This window comes from Tympanuchus pallidicinctus, unplaced genomic scaffold, assembly GCF_026119805.1.
Source record: "Tympanuchus pallidicinctus isolate F22 unplaced genomic scaffold, pur_lepc_1.0 scaffold16, whole genome shotgun sequence".
NCBI lineage: Eukaryota > Metazoa > Chordata > Aves > Galliformes > Phasianidae > Tympanuchus > Tympanuchus pallidicinctus.
Genome location: NW_026294679.1, coordinates 31,547,280 through 31,560,725, shown reverse-complemented (window position 1 = coordinate 31,560,725; position 13,446 = coordinate 31,547,280). Strand labels below are relative to the sequence as shown.

At 39.0% G+C, this 13,446-nt stretch overlaps 1 protein-coding gene across 2 annotated transcripts in view; it reads right to left on the bottom strand.

Annotated features, from left to right (window-relative positions):
• The window catches only part of RASGEF1A (RasGEF domain family member 1A), a 151,256-nt gene that overhangs the window by 45,721 nt on the left and 92,089 nt on the right, over positions 1 to 13,446 (bottom strand). The gene's annotated exons all lie outside the window — the stretch shown is intronic.

The window sequence follows — 13,446 nt, the reverse complement described above, 5'->3', positions numbered from 1 at the left end:
AAATAAATAAAGAAACTGGCAACCATTTTGTCGGCACCTACCTGAAATATAGTTATAATAACTATAGAGATAATTTACTGCAGATCAGCTTTGGAACAGACTCTCATTGCTTTTTAGTAGGACTCTGGGTTTTCTTCAATGTTGCTGTGTTACTGAGGTGAACTTAAATTGTGATTCTGAGTTGGGTGCTGGTGTTTGTGGTTTCAAGGCATTTCACTTTTTATTTTATTCTTGTTAATGAATCATAGAATCACAGAATGGCCTGGGTTGGAAAGGGCCACAATGACCATCTAGTTCCAACTCCCTGCTATGTGCAGGGTTGCCAACCAGCAGACCAGGCTGCCCAGAGCCACATCCAGCCTGGCCTTGAATACCTCCAGGGATGGGGCATCCACAACCTCCTTGGCCTCCCTGCTGGCCAGCCCTTTTTCAGTGCAGCCCAGGACATAAGGAACTTAAAATAGTTTGCCTTTTAAGAGAGGCATGACAAAAGGAGGGGAAAAAAAATCTTAATTTACTTTTGTGTCAAAATAACCTCACATTTTTTTCTTTTTATTTGGAGATTTTTTTCTTTTGTCCTCTCCTGATTCAAGTTACTGATGAGTACTGAATTCCTGTGACTATAAATGTAGGTTTCCCTTCTAAAGAAAGCATAGCTAGGAAGAGCGTGCCTTTAGCTGCAACCACTGATAAGGGAGCTTGAGGACTGCTTTCAGCAGATCTCTGTTGTGCCTACAAAATGCCTGTGGTTACACAGTTATACTCCAGTAGCTTGTATGTATTCTCTGGTATTAATGTAGGGAATTTATGCTGTGATGGCAAGTCTGTGGCCATAAAAATCTGAGGACCAAATCTTCACATACTAGCGACTTCAGGTCTGATTTTTCCACAGTGGTTCATTGTCACCAATTAGCTTTATTTTCTGTTTGCTTAAACCAACTTTTAAAAACTCTTTGGCCTCTTGTGGTCTTTCTTTTGGTAAAATTAAACCAACATTTCTGTCTGCTTTCCAAGCAAAATATGATTCCATTGATTTTTATTATCCAAATGTAAGGAAAGGTACAAAATGAGGAAGAAAAATGAGAAATGCAATTTTGGATTGGATGTACATTGTACATTGTTCTTTAGCATGATCCAAGGGTTTGCCTTGTTAGCAAGATGAGTGAAGAAATGCTGCTTCAATTCCATGCTAACAGCTGCAGATTTTGCCTGGAAGCAAAGTGAAAATGTGATTTTGTTTTTTGGTAGAACTTTAAGGCAGGAAAATAAAAGTAAATCAATAACTATGTTCCTGACTCAGGAGAGCTTCTAATGACTTTGAGGATGAAGATGACTTCCATATAAATAATTCACTGATGTTCTGGCAAGCCTGTGTCAGCAAAAGCCATCAGAACCTAACGCAGTAAGAGCACACATTTGTATTTAGGTTGTGTTAGCAGTAAGTAAGCTTTCTCGGAAGCCAGCTATGTTTATGTAGCTTCCTTGTAAAGACATTTTGCTTGGAAAACCCAAGTGCTCTAATGCCACTCATACTGACTTTCACTGAGAGGAGGCTCTTCCTGCTGAGGATGACACTGAAGAACCTCAAGCAGGACCTACTGCAACTCACTTGAGAATCAGGTAAAACCTTTTAATAGCATAGCCTACATAAGATCCACAAGCAATTCTAAAGCCGAGTTGGCCCTGACCTTCAGCTAGTGAGAACTGACCTGTTGTGGTTGCTGCATTAGGAGTTGGGCATGTGCATGGATGCTACCAGTACTTGCTCATCCTACCTCTTGCAAGCACGCATTGCCCTTGAAAACACTGAACGAGCTCAGTTTTGATGGAAGCTGGGTCTAATAAAGAGTTAAATAAGGCTGTGACTTAAGAAAAAAACAGCAAAGGCAGCCGGTTTCCTTTTTGGTGAAGAGAAAAGCTTCCTGCTAGCACAGACACTGCAATATACCAGCACTCAGAGAATGCGGAAACCCCCGTCCCCTTCAAAATGTGATGTAGTGGAACCTGTAACAAGTGTAAAAACACAGTGATATGCATGTTTTTAGAGAAGTGGGAAACTTCTGTGGGAGTGAAAAGTTCTCGTGCTTTTTTTGTTGTTTTTTTTTTGTTTGTTTTGTTTTTCACCATCCTTCCACTTACTTGAATATACTTGGCTTGGGGGAAAACAAAAGCAAATAAAATCCCAAGGGAACTGCTGAATTTTGGGGGATGTTTTTGAAGAACTGAAGATAATACTTAGTATTAGAGAACACAATACCAGTGGCTCTTCTGCTGCAACTCCCTTCCTGAGATATTACAATAATGTAAAAAACAATTCCCCAAATAGAGTCTATAAATTCACCTGTGCTCTTCAATGCTGAGAGCAAACAGATGTGGGTTTTTTTCCTGACAAAAAAGACCCATGTATGCTGCAAGCTTAAAATTAGAATTGTATACCTCCCAAGAAAGCTGTTAGACTCATGCTGAACAAAAGAGGTGTCTTCAGTAGGCAGGTAGTGATTAATACTTCTCTGTGGGAACACAGAGAAACGTTTTTTTTTTTTTGCCGTTGGATGTGCCTGGCTTTAGAAGAATCATTTTTTTTTTTTCATGTGTGAAGATTGACTCTGTGTGTTTGCCAATAGAGTTCAGGTCAGAATGTTACTGTTGCAGTTTAGTTTTGATAGCGTGTTATCTTTGAGCAATGTTAGGGCACAATGCCATATGAATATAGATTTCATTGCATTTTTTATAACTACATAGCGTCTATATTTTGACTTGTACTTCATTATGATGCTAAAAGTTATCCTGGTGTCACCTCCTACACAGTGCTGGTTTGTTACAAAGATTCCTCAGTGCTATAGATTCAGTAGTTAGAAATACGAAGGCAAATAAAACTTCAGGAAAGGATGAAAAGTCCATGTAGTTGAACAATTTTGTGTTTCGTAGAACCATAGAATGGCTTAGGTTGAAAGGGGTCTCAAGGAACATCAAGCTCCTACCCTCCTTCTGCAGGTAGGGCCACTAACCTCCATATCTAATAGTAGAACAGTGAGTTTCCACTGAGTTTCCAGTGAGTTGAGGACTGTGAGCTGCTGAATAGCAAAAGTTGTATTGTTTGATGGGCAGGAAGTTATCAGAGTTGGTTTCTTGGAAGTCCAGCAGGAAGAGGGATGGAGTGGATGTGGTAAATACTGCACAGACCTTTTCTGTCAGCTGGCTGCTGCTGGGGAAGACCTTCAAAGTTCATAGCCTTCTCTGTGATGGAGTGGTTGTCTTCACAATGGCCGTGTGCTATTGTACGAATGATAGATAACACCGTAGCCTGGAGAAGGTGGTGGTTGCTGTATCCTACTGATCTGCTGTCACTCTGGAAAGAGGGTTATAAAGGTTGAACTGTACTTGCACAAAGCATTATTTGTTGTTGAAACTTGTATCTTATTTTTAAAGTCAACTTGGACTTGTAAAATTTAAAGTAAAAGGGACAGTCATTATATGTATTCAGTATGCAGGAAATTTTCTATTTTTTATTTCAAACGATTTATTTTTTGAATTATTTTGAATAACGCTTGTCATCTTACTGGAACAATTTCTTATATATTGTGAATCAAACTGTGTTCCATTTCAGCTTTATTGAAAGTAGGAAAGCAGAAGCACTCTAAAATAAGACCCGTGATATCATCACATGACGTCTGATTTGTGGCTTTCTGAAGATTACCTTTGATTCCTCGATGGAACTTGTCATTTCAGAAAGAGTTTGAGAAAGAGTAGTTTCTGAAAGAAAATCCCTGTTAATCTTAATCATCATGACAATTGGATTGGAACTAAATTTGGCTGTCAGTCAGACTTCGAAAAAAACAATAAACCTGGTGTTGCAGTAGGAAAACATGGACTGTCACTGCTACCATCATAGCCTTTCCTGTAAAATGGAGATGAATTTCTCTTTACCTGCATTGCTTACAGGATAAGGCCTAGCTCACGAAGTGGAAGCATGTGATTTCTCTAGCTCTTGTTTCATGCTAGAAGTAGTTTTTAGTCCAGCCCGTTTCATCCTGTTTCGTTACATGCTCAGTTTTTACAAACACGGACAGAGAGAGACCAAAAGTCTCCTCTTCCATATGGCTTCAGTGTGAGCTCCTTTATTTTGTTGTTACTAACAGTCACCGCAGACTAAGAAATTCCCATAGATTTTATGCAGCTTGTTGAAGACATTTTTTCATATCACAAGTCTTATTGTGGCATCGTCACAACAAGAATACTTTTCAGAATTTTGCCATGTAAAATGAAGATGTAAATATTAGGTCCTAACTTGCATGGTCCCATCTCTGCCAGGGCCCATCAGGGTTAGGCCAGGTGGTGCCACACTACAGATGCCAGCTATATGGATGCAACACCTGGAGAGCTCTCAGGGTGGCAATAAAAGTTTTGGCCATCTGAACACAGAACAGCTGTGTGCCACTGATGGCAAAAGTTTGCTGCAAAGGCTGTGGACCCCTCTTCAAGTGTTGCAGAATTTGTTCATTTATAAGAAGTACAATGTTTAATTAACCGAAATAATTGCAGAACATGCAGTGAGACACGCTGGCAGTTAGACATAGATATCCTGGTGCAATAAATCTGACTAAATGTAATCTTCGCATTGTCTGAGGAAATAAGTTGCATCAAGTCCAGTTTCCGAACACCCTTGTGGAATAAGATGGATGAATATGGCTGTGTGTCAACTTCTTTCCCTCTGATTCACTATCTGCAGCTATATAGACATGGATTTTTATTTTTTATTTTTCTGAAGAATTCTTGGAGAATTGGAGGATGGAACATATATTTTCTTCATTTATTAATTACAGTTTATTTTCGTGTCCTAGCAAACATTTGGATTTCAGTACTGAAAAGTGGAACAGTGCATGTAATTAGCAGGGCTGTGTTATGCCTATGTTCCTGTTTCATCATGTAGAAGTCTTATGATCCTGAATATGGAAGTTAAATTCCTTGTATTGAGTCTACCGCTCTTTGTTTTTAAAGGGATTCCTGTTCGCAAATCAGAAGGGGAGCTTCTGGTTGCAGAACTGCTGCACTCTTCAGGAAATGAGCTATTACTGGGGATTTCCTTGGTGAAAAGGATTGCTTGGCATGGACTCAACGTTTGCAAGTTTTGAGCGAGGCAAATTTTCAGGACAGACAAATTTCCAGGAGGCACTATCTCCATTTTTGATCGTTTTTCTTAACACAAATATGTATACTTGTATCACAGTGCAAGATTATTTGCCTCTAAAACCAAATGTAATCACTCGTGAATTACTTTATCTTTGCATTAATGACGAACTATCTTTTGTCTATTACTGAAATTCAAGATGAAAAGCTGTGTCAAAATGTAGTGGACGTTTTTTGTTTTATTTCTGGGGAGTTCTGCTGGTATGTCCATTCAGTGGGAGTAATCAGTGTATGACCTCTTGCACCCAGCTATTCCCTCTGGGCATAGCCTTTTAATGTCCTTCAGAGCAGAATGAGGATCCACAGAAGAGAGTGGGTCTTCTGGCAGTCACTTCACGTGACCAAAGCAGAAGCTGTGGAAAAAAAACAACTATGGCTATTTCTGCAAGGAAAAACCCAGCAGCTCAGCTGAGAAAAATCCAGCCTGGAAAGCACCAAATGATTTCTTCAGCATTTCCAAACTCTTTGCTGGCAGAATTATTCCTATAGATATAACACAGGAATTAATACAAAAGGTGCCTGAAAGTGATAGTGTGGAAGAAGGTGAACAGGTTGAGGCTTCATTCCAAGAAAAAAGGCAGTATGAAAGAGGATGCTAGAATACTTCTGGAAAAAAGGGAGGCTGGTGTTGCAGCCAGGATGCTTCACTGGACTGAAGTGAAAGGGAAGTTAAGAAAAGCCTGGGCTTGGCACATGTTGTTTAGCTGCGAAAAGCTTGGCAGAGTCTGAAATAGCCTACTAATAAAATATTGCCCTGCTGGTAATACAAATTTACTAAATAAGCACTGGCAACTTGGGATCTGGGCCGAGGGCCAGCAGGCGGTGACCTCTGCTTCCAGAATGAATGACGATGTTGTTGTTGTTCTCAGTGACATGTTGTTTTCCTGGTGGATGTAAAAGGCTGATCTTTTGAAAAGTGACTTCAACAAAGTTAAGCTTTGTGACAAATGGGACCAAAAGAACCCTAACACTGCTTGGTCACCGTTCCACATCACTGCAGAAAGTCTGTAGGGAAGCCTGAGCCAGAAGCTCTGTCTTCTTGTCTTCGGGCTGGGCACTGTGTAGAGAGGCTTCCAAATCTGTGAGTAATTCTAAGAGGGAGTAAAATTTATAATAAAGACAGTTTTTGCTGACTGAAAACTGAGTGGAGACCGTTGTTTGAAAGAAATTGCTTTCACTTGCTTGTGCACAAGCACCTACGTCAAAACAAACCAAATGCAGATGATAGGGGTGTCTTCTTTTTTGAAGGGTTTGCTTGCAATCCTGTTTCTGAGAGAAGAATGCTCTTCTCAGAGCAAATCATCATGGTAAACATGGAGGTATTTTCCTTTGCCTTAAGCCCAGAATGTAGCTCCTTCTTTGGATGTCTTAAGTATCCCACATTACAGCTGTTCTTCGTTTATTTATTTTTAACAGTGGGTATTTGGCTATACTCCAGTGCTTTGGGTGTGAAACATCAAGCAGAGAGAAAAAGCAGAGAGAATAGGAAACTGTGCCCCACATATTTCCTCTCCTTCAAGCAATTCCACATCGCTTTGCCCTCCTTTTCTCATAACCAGCGGGTGACAGGGTAGCTTGTGATTTGATGCTGATGGCTTTTGAGCCTTTCTCACGTGTCAGCATTTGTTTCTTGGAAAAGTGTCCTGTTAGTACTACTACACACTGTTGCAGCAATCTCTTAGTGCAGCAGCCACCAGCACCCGGTTAGTGGTTTTTTGGTTTGGCTTGTCTTTGTTTTCCTCTGTGCTGTTTTGGTTTTAGTTTTTTTTGTTTGTTTGTTTTGTTTTGTTTTCACTTAGTTCCATGTTTCCCTGGCAACGCCAGTGTGGGAGGCAGCAGTTAGGTGTGCACAGCACTGGTAGCCCAGTGGTGGTTTCCCAGCAGCAACACAGGGATGAGGCTTTCCTTCCTACCCTGTTGTCTTTGTGCATAAGAGTCAGCCACAACCTGGCAGTACCTGATCTTGATTTAATCTGACTAACTTATTTCAGTGGCCAGAATGATCTGGCTACCAAAAATGCATTACCCAACTGACTTCTTAATACATAAGCTGATGTGCCATGTACGTAAGGTAGCATTGGAGATTGCTGCCGTCCCTAGAAATTGTCAGGGGCTCATGTGTATCTTAGTGCAAGGTGTAAGAAGAGTAAATTTCAAAGTGGCTGTTAGAAATGGCATTTTATTTTAATTTTTGGTTCCAAGGAGATGAGAATTTGTGATTCTCAGCTGAACTAAGTATGTTAAATTTCATTATAATTTTTGTATTAGCTGAAAATGAGGCTCAGTGCTATCCAAGGTAATATGTAGATAAGTGAGATAGGTGCCATGTCTCATGGTCTTACCTGCCACAAGGCTGCAGTTTGAATGACAAATTCTTTTTGTGTGCAGTCACCTATTTTTTGTATGCCAAAATAATAGCTTTGTGTGAACCCTCTTATTTCTGCAGTCAGTGTTAACCATTTGTGATTACTACCTCATCTATTTTCAGCCTACTTTAGCATCCATAGATGGTCTGTACTATGGGGAGTTGGACATCATTAGATTATTTTGCAGCAACTTGGTTTGCAGGCTAGATGTTGAATGAGGTACTTAAAGTAGGGTGCCAAGTTTCAGGAATGCTCTTGTAGTACTGTATTCTTTGCACTTCAGAATAACAGTTATTTAGTACTTTTCCTTCTTCATAGAATGTGAAGGAGTCCAAAAACATGGCTGATATCAATAACTTTAATTCCCAAAGAAGGCAGTGGTTCTCTGCTTAGCTATTTGTGTCAGGTGTTATCCTGAGCTGATGGCAGAGACAGGTAAAGAATCTAGTTCCAACAGCATCCCTTCCTGTGAGTCGTTCAGCTCATTTGCTAGTATCACACCCAGAGCAATACTGTCTCACTTGGCCTTTCCAGATGCTTTGGCAGATACAAGTGGGAGGACCTTTGGCACACAGATTTTCTGTAGAGCTTATGTATCATTTGTACAAATGAAGTAATTTCAATCGCCTCCGCTTGCAAAGAATTCAAAGGAGACTTCATTTAAAGAAATAAGTAAATAATCATAGCCCCTATAACAGTGAGTTTCAATTTCTTATGGACAGTTGATATGGCCTCCTATGGAAGACATGATTAGCCTGTGTTTAACAAGTCTGATGCAGACCCAGCTACTGGGGTCGGTGCCAGGATGCTAAAATATTTTTAAATACTTTTTTGAGTATTAAGGCCTTTCTTATCATCGTTATGTGATACTTAATTCATTTTAGCTATCTTGGAAGTCTGATACATGTATTCTTTTTATTTTATTTTTTTTTTAGTAACTGAGAAAGGATATTTCCCTTGGTTACTGGATATTAAAGCTGAATTAGTAGCAGAATTCTTTCCTCTTTTTTTTTTTTTTTTTTTTTTTCTTCTCTTCTCTCTCTTATTATCAATGATAGAAGCTCTCCTGTGATTTTTTTCTGTGCTATCTTTCCATGGTGTATGCTTCTCTGGACTAGAATGTTAGATAATTTATTTTCAGCTGCTTGCAGATTAAATAGTTTTTCATTTTGATTATGAATAACACAGATTATCTCATTAAGTTGTTTTTCTTCCCAAGTCTGTTGGGTAAACCTTTCCACGTTTACATCTATTTTATGCAATGAAGAATTTCAGTGAAGGGATTTGTTTTGCTTATTAGAAAAAGCATCATTAAGACAAGGCCTGGAAGAGACCTGAGATATCACTTAGGATCAACCACAGATGAGGTGCCTCAATATTTGTGCTGCGTATTTCAGCAATAGCTATTGAAAAGTTTTAATGAAGGAGTGATGGATTACTGTCGTAATTTCTCCTCTCTGATTTGTGTGTCAAAACAATTGCAGTGTGTGCTTGTAGGAGTCTTCTAGTATTTTTCATTTCTCTTGCTCACCACTGAAAGTAGTTTATTTTTTTATTTTTTTAGGTTTTATTTTTAGCAGTCAAGCTGAGTCACATTATGGGCTCATATTATGACCTACTACACCCCTGCTCACCAAGTCCCTCTGGTTGTGTCAGTGTGTTTGCTAGCTGTGCTCCAGACTCGTCATCCACATGCCTGATTTGAATTTTGTCCCGTTATTTTTAAGTTTGTTAAGAACACTTTGAATTTAAATACTGTCTTCCTGAGTACATCTCCACCCACTCTGGTAACATTCCCAAGTCTCTCATGTGGAATTTATACCATTACTGATGGTGTTAATGGAATACTGAGTGCACTGGGCAGCATATAGCACAGATTGATACAGTCCCACTTGCTAACATGGGCTCCAAGCACTGGCTGCCATGACTCCATTAGGGATATCCATCTGATTTTGCATCCCCCTTACAGTGCTTCCCTGTGGAGGAAGCTTTCTTTGGCTCTATTAAAGAATTTCTCTCTGACAGACCAAACAGCTTTAACCTAGTTAAGATTTGTCACTCCAGCTGCTCTCTGCTAGTCACTGGGCTGGTTATCCTGTCAAGGAAGGAAATTAGATTGCTTTGACATGATCTGTTCTTGACAAGTTCGCACTGGCTATTTCTCATCACTTTTTGTGCTGTAAGAACTTACAAATTGATTTTCTTCCTGGGTCTGTCTGAGCAGTTCAGATAGCATCATTGCATGTGACACGGTGAGTCCTTGTGTCCACCTTCTAAAATATTGCATTTATCTTTCTACAGAAATGTTGCATCTCCCCATCTATGTTCTGTGCCAGTTACAAAACAGAACATTATGGAATTGGCACAAATGGAATACTGGAAAACTAATTAGGTATCTATTCTCATGAGCTTCTGAATACTGAAGCTATTAGAAGATTAATTGGCTTGAGAAAACATCAGATGTTTACAACCAACTAATTTTTCAGCTTTACATCAAACACAATACTGTTACGCTAAACGTGTGATTTTTGCACACAAAATTCAGTAACAACAAATCCTTTGTAAAATACAGCTAGCTTCCAGGAAAACTTTTGTTATTTCTGCACTGACAAGCATACTTACTGCTGTGCTAAGCTGCCCTGTCCAAAGACAGTTCAGCCCTTTGAACAACCCCTAAGAGAAGCATGCCTTCAATCCACCTTAGCAGCTAGTTCTCGAAAATGTCTCTTTGACCAAAAATGGTCAAAAATCAGCAACAACTACACTGACCCTTTTGCATTTCCCAGACTTGATGGGGCACAAAAAAAAAAAAAAAAAAGAGAGAAAAAAATGTAACTGAAGTGTCAAAATCCAGGGGATAGGCTTTCTTCCATAGTTGTGTAGTTGCATAAAGCACACATGGTTGACATGGTTTTGCAGGTCTCTACAAAAATGTATGAAAACATTTAAATTATTTTTGTCATTTCCTTGAAATCAACAAGCTTAGCATTAAGCAGATTTCTCAGAAGTTGTAAGGATGTTCTGTATTCATCATTACTGCTTCCAGCAAATCTGTTCCATTTCTCGTGAGCGTTATCACAAATTCAACTGATGGCACTTGAAAGAGCAAAACCCTTTGAATCTCTGTTATCCATTTGTGTCTCCTGTTTCACGAACGGATAGATTCTGTTCTTGCCTGCTCTACCTCTCACCCGCAGTCTATATCCATCCACCTCACGCCCTTCAAAATCTCCATGTCTTTTCATCTCAGGGCTACAGGTTATGATAGGTGATCCCCTGGCTGCATTAGTTCCAGTCAAGACATTGAAATAAGGTATTCTCTGGATGTGAATTGCTTGTGTTATGTTTGTGGAAAGAATTCATTTTAATCTTTTAGTATCAACTCTGTAATAGGATTGAATTTGTAGATGGCAGCTACCAACTTTCTTCCTAGGACTTCACATAGCAGCTGTGAAGAAGCCTGTGCCTCATTCAGGAAGTTTATTTTAAGGCGTCGCTCTCAGCCAAGGAGACGTGGTCTCTCTTTTCCAGAGGGGAAGCCATTTATGCTGCATATTGAAGCACAATGACAGAGCATGTATCTTAGAAAAATGAGCGGCTTACTCTAAGCTTTCATCTCTTGAGTCTGGATTTGGATCCCCTTTTGAAGTCTGTAGCAAGATTGCTGTTGATATCAAGAGAAACTTCATCAGATGTCTCATGAGCAAATCCCAATAAAGGTCACAAATTTAATAGGATTGTTGTGGACTAAAGATCACCAGAATGCCATCAGCCTACCACAAATGGGCATTCCTTGACCTGCTTGTGTGATCTAAACACAGACAATCTTTGTTCTGTTGCTGTGTTTTTCTGTACAGGAGCAATGACCAGAATCGTTAATAACAGACACATTATGACTTGTTTTGCTGAGATTGTATAACATCATTCCAATTTCTAGAGAGCAGAGAAAGCTTCTTAGAGTTCTAATTCATTTTTCAGTGTTAATAGAAAAAAAAAAAAAAAAAAGGATTGTTAATCAAAGTATTCTGAAAATAATGATAAGCCTGCTAGGAACCGGAAATACCACTGTGCATTATTCCCCAGCGTGGTTTGGTTATGGATGGCAAGGTGGGAGGCAGCCTACAGAAGCTGGCAGAACTACTGTGCCTGGTGTGGTAAATAAACTGTTGTCTTTGAGAGATTATGAATTTGCACTCCAACCTTTTGGAGTATTGCTTTATTTCATGTTTAATCAATTCCAAGCTTAATTTTCCATATGTTCAGAGCTAGATTTACTTCTCCTTGTGATACAATTTTTTTGTAATTATCCAGTTAAATGTCTCCCTTTCTTTTCTTTTTTTTTTCCTCACCTTAGAAAAGAAGCATTCTTTGTATGGAGACGTTTGCAATCCAACATAACTTCATTTATTTTAAAGCTTTTCATGGAGGAAATTGCCTTTATATTTTGTTTTATAAGAATTGATTTGAGAGTTAGGAATTTTTAGTTTGATATACAGCTTGTAAAATTTGCTCTCTCTGTGATGTAGTAATGATGATATTTAAAGATAAAAGTAATTAGCTTATAGCCAAGTTTTTAAATTTATTTTTAGACTAACTGCTTGATCTGCCTTTCCATGAGTGCTTGCTTTTTTTTTTTTTTTTTAATACAGATGCATAATACTATTTTTCTTTGTTACTCTTGGTAATTTTGATGCTTTTTAGTGGTAAATAATGTACTGAAGAAATAAGAAGGAAGAAGTCGAAGTCTTGATGAAATGGTTTGTATATCAGACAACAGGAGATGACGTACATACATAAGTTATCTTGCTTAGGTTTCCATTTACAGTCTCATCTAGAGCATTGGCATCCATTGGCTTTAAAAACATATTGCTCTGGACTGGGATACTAGATTTATCTGAGCTTTTATGAAGACAGCTGGTTTATCTTAACTGATAACAAGGGTACTTTGATAACTGAACTCTGGGATCTGCAAGTTTAGGTCTTTGAATAAGAAGCACTGTTACAGTCTGTAATTGGTGAGTCGAGAAAAATGTGCAAGATTCTTTGCCTTTTTTGAATATTCTGCTATTGTTTGCGGCAAGATAAAAATTCAAAATAACACTCCTGCTAACAATGTAATAGTTCCATTCAAACACCACCAGCATGTATTATCTTGTTCCCATCCTTTTCCATTCAAGTGAGGTTGGCTAGGTGCCTGAAGGAAGAATGTCCATGTTTGTGGGTGGTAACTTGGTGTAAAGAGACTTGCTAGCTCTGTTAAAGTTGTATGGATATTGATTTGTGTCTATGTATGCATATATACTACCTACGTACATGTTCATTACTAAAAAAATCTGTGTAGAGTTTTCAGTAATCTCATTTGGATTAACTAAATGTACCTTGGTGTTTTTACTTGTGAAATGCTGGTGGTGATCACGACGTAGGGGCAGAAAAGAGTAGGATACGATATCAATCACAGTTTACATTTTCTTAGTCACTCAGAAATATAGCTTGAAGTGAGCCTAACACCGATTGCACAAGTATTTAGCAGTAAATCAGTCCTTGAGAAGTACCCACAGCTCAAGCCCTGGAAATACCCGTTGGTGGGTTGTTGCCTGTTGGTTTTTCCAACGGAGATGCACTGGTCTCTGGAGAGAAACATGGCAGCAGCACAGGCTGGGGAGAGTGGAAAGATTAGCAGAATGTTTGAAGCTGATATTACTGCCTTTTGAGGGGCATCACAATGTGGTGCTGGAGTGGTCTCTGTAAGATTTCTATCTTGGAAGTATGATGTCAAATACATGAAATCTTCTACTCCGCCACGTGTAGCAATGCAGAGGATAAAGAAACGATAGGGAGAAAAAAATTCTGCATCCAGAGTTTGAGATGTGTCTTAACATGTTTGAATTAAAGA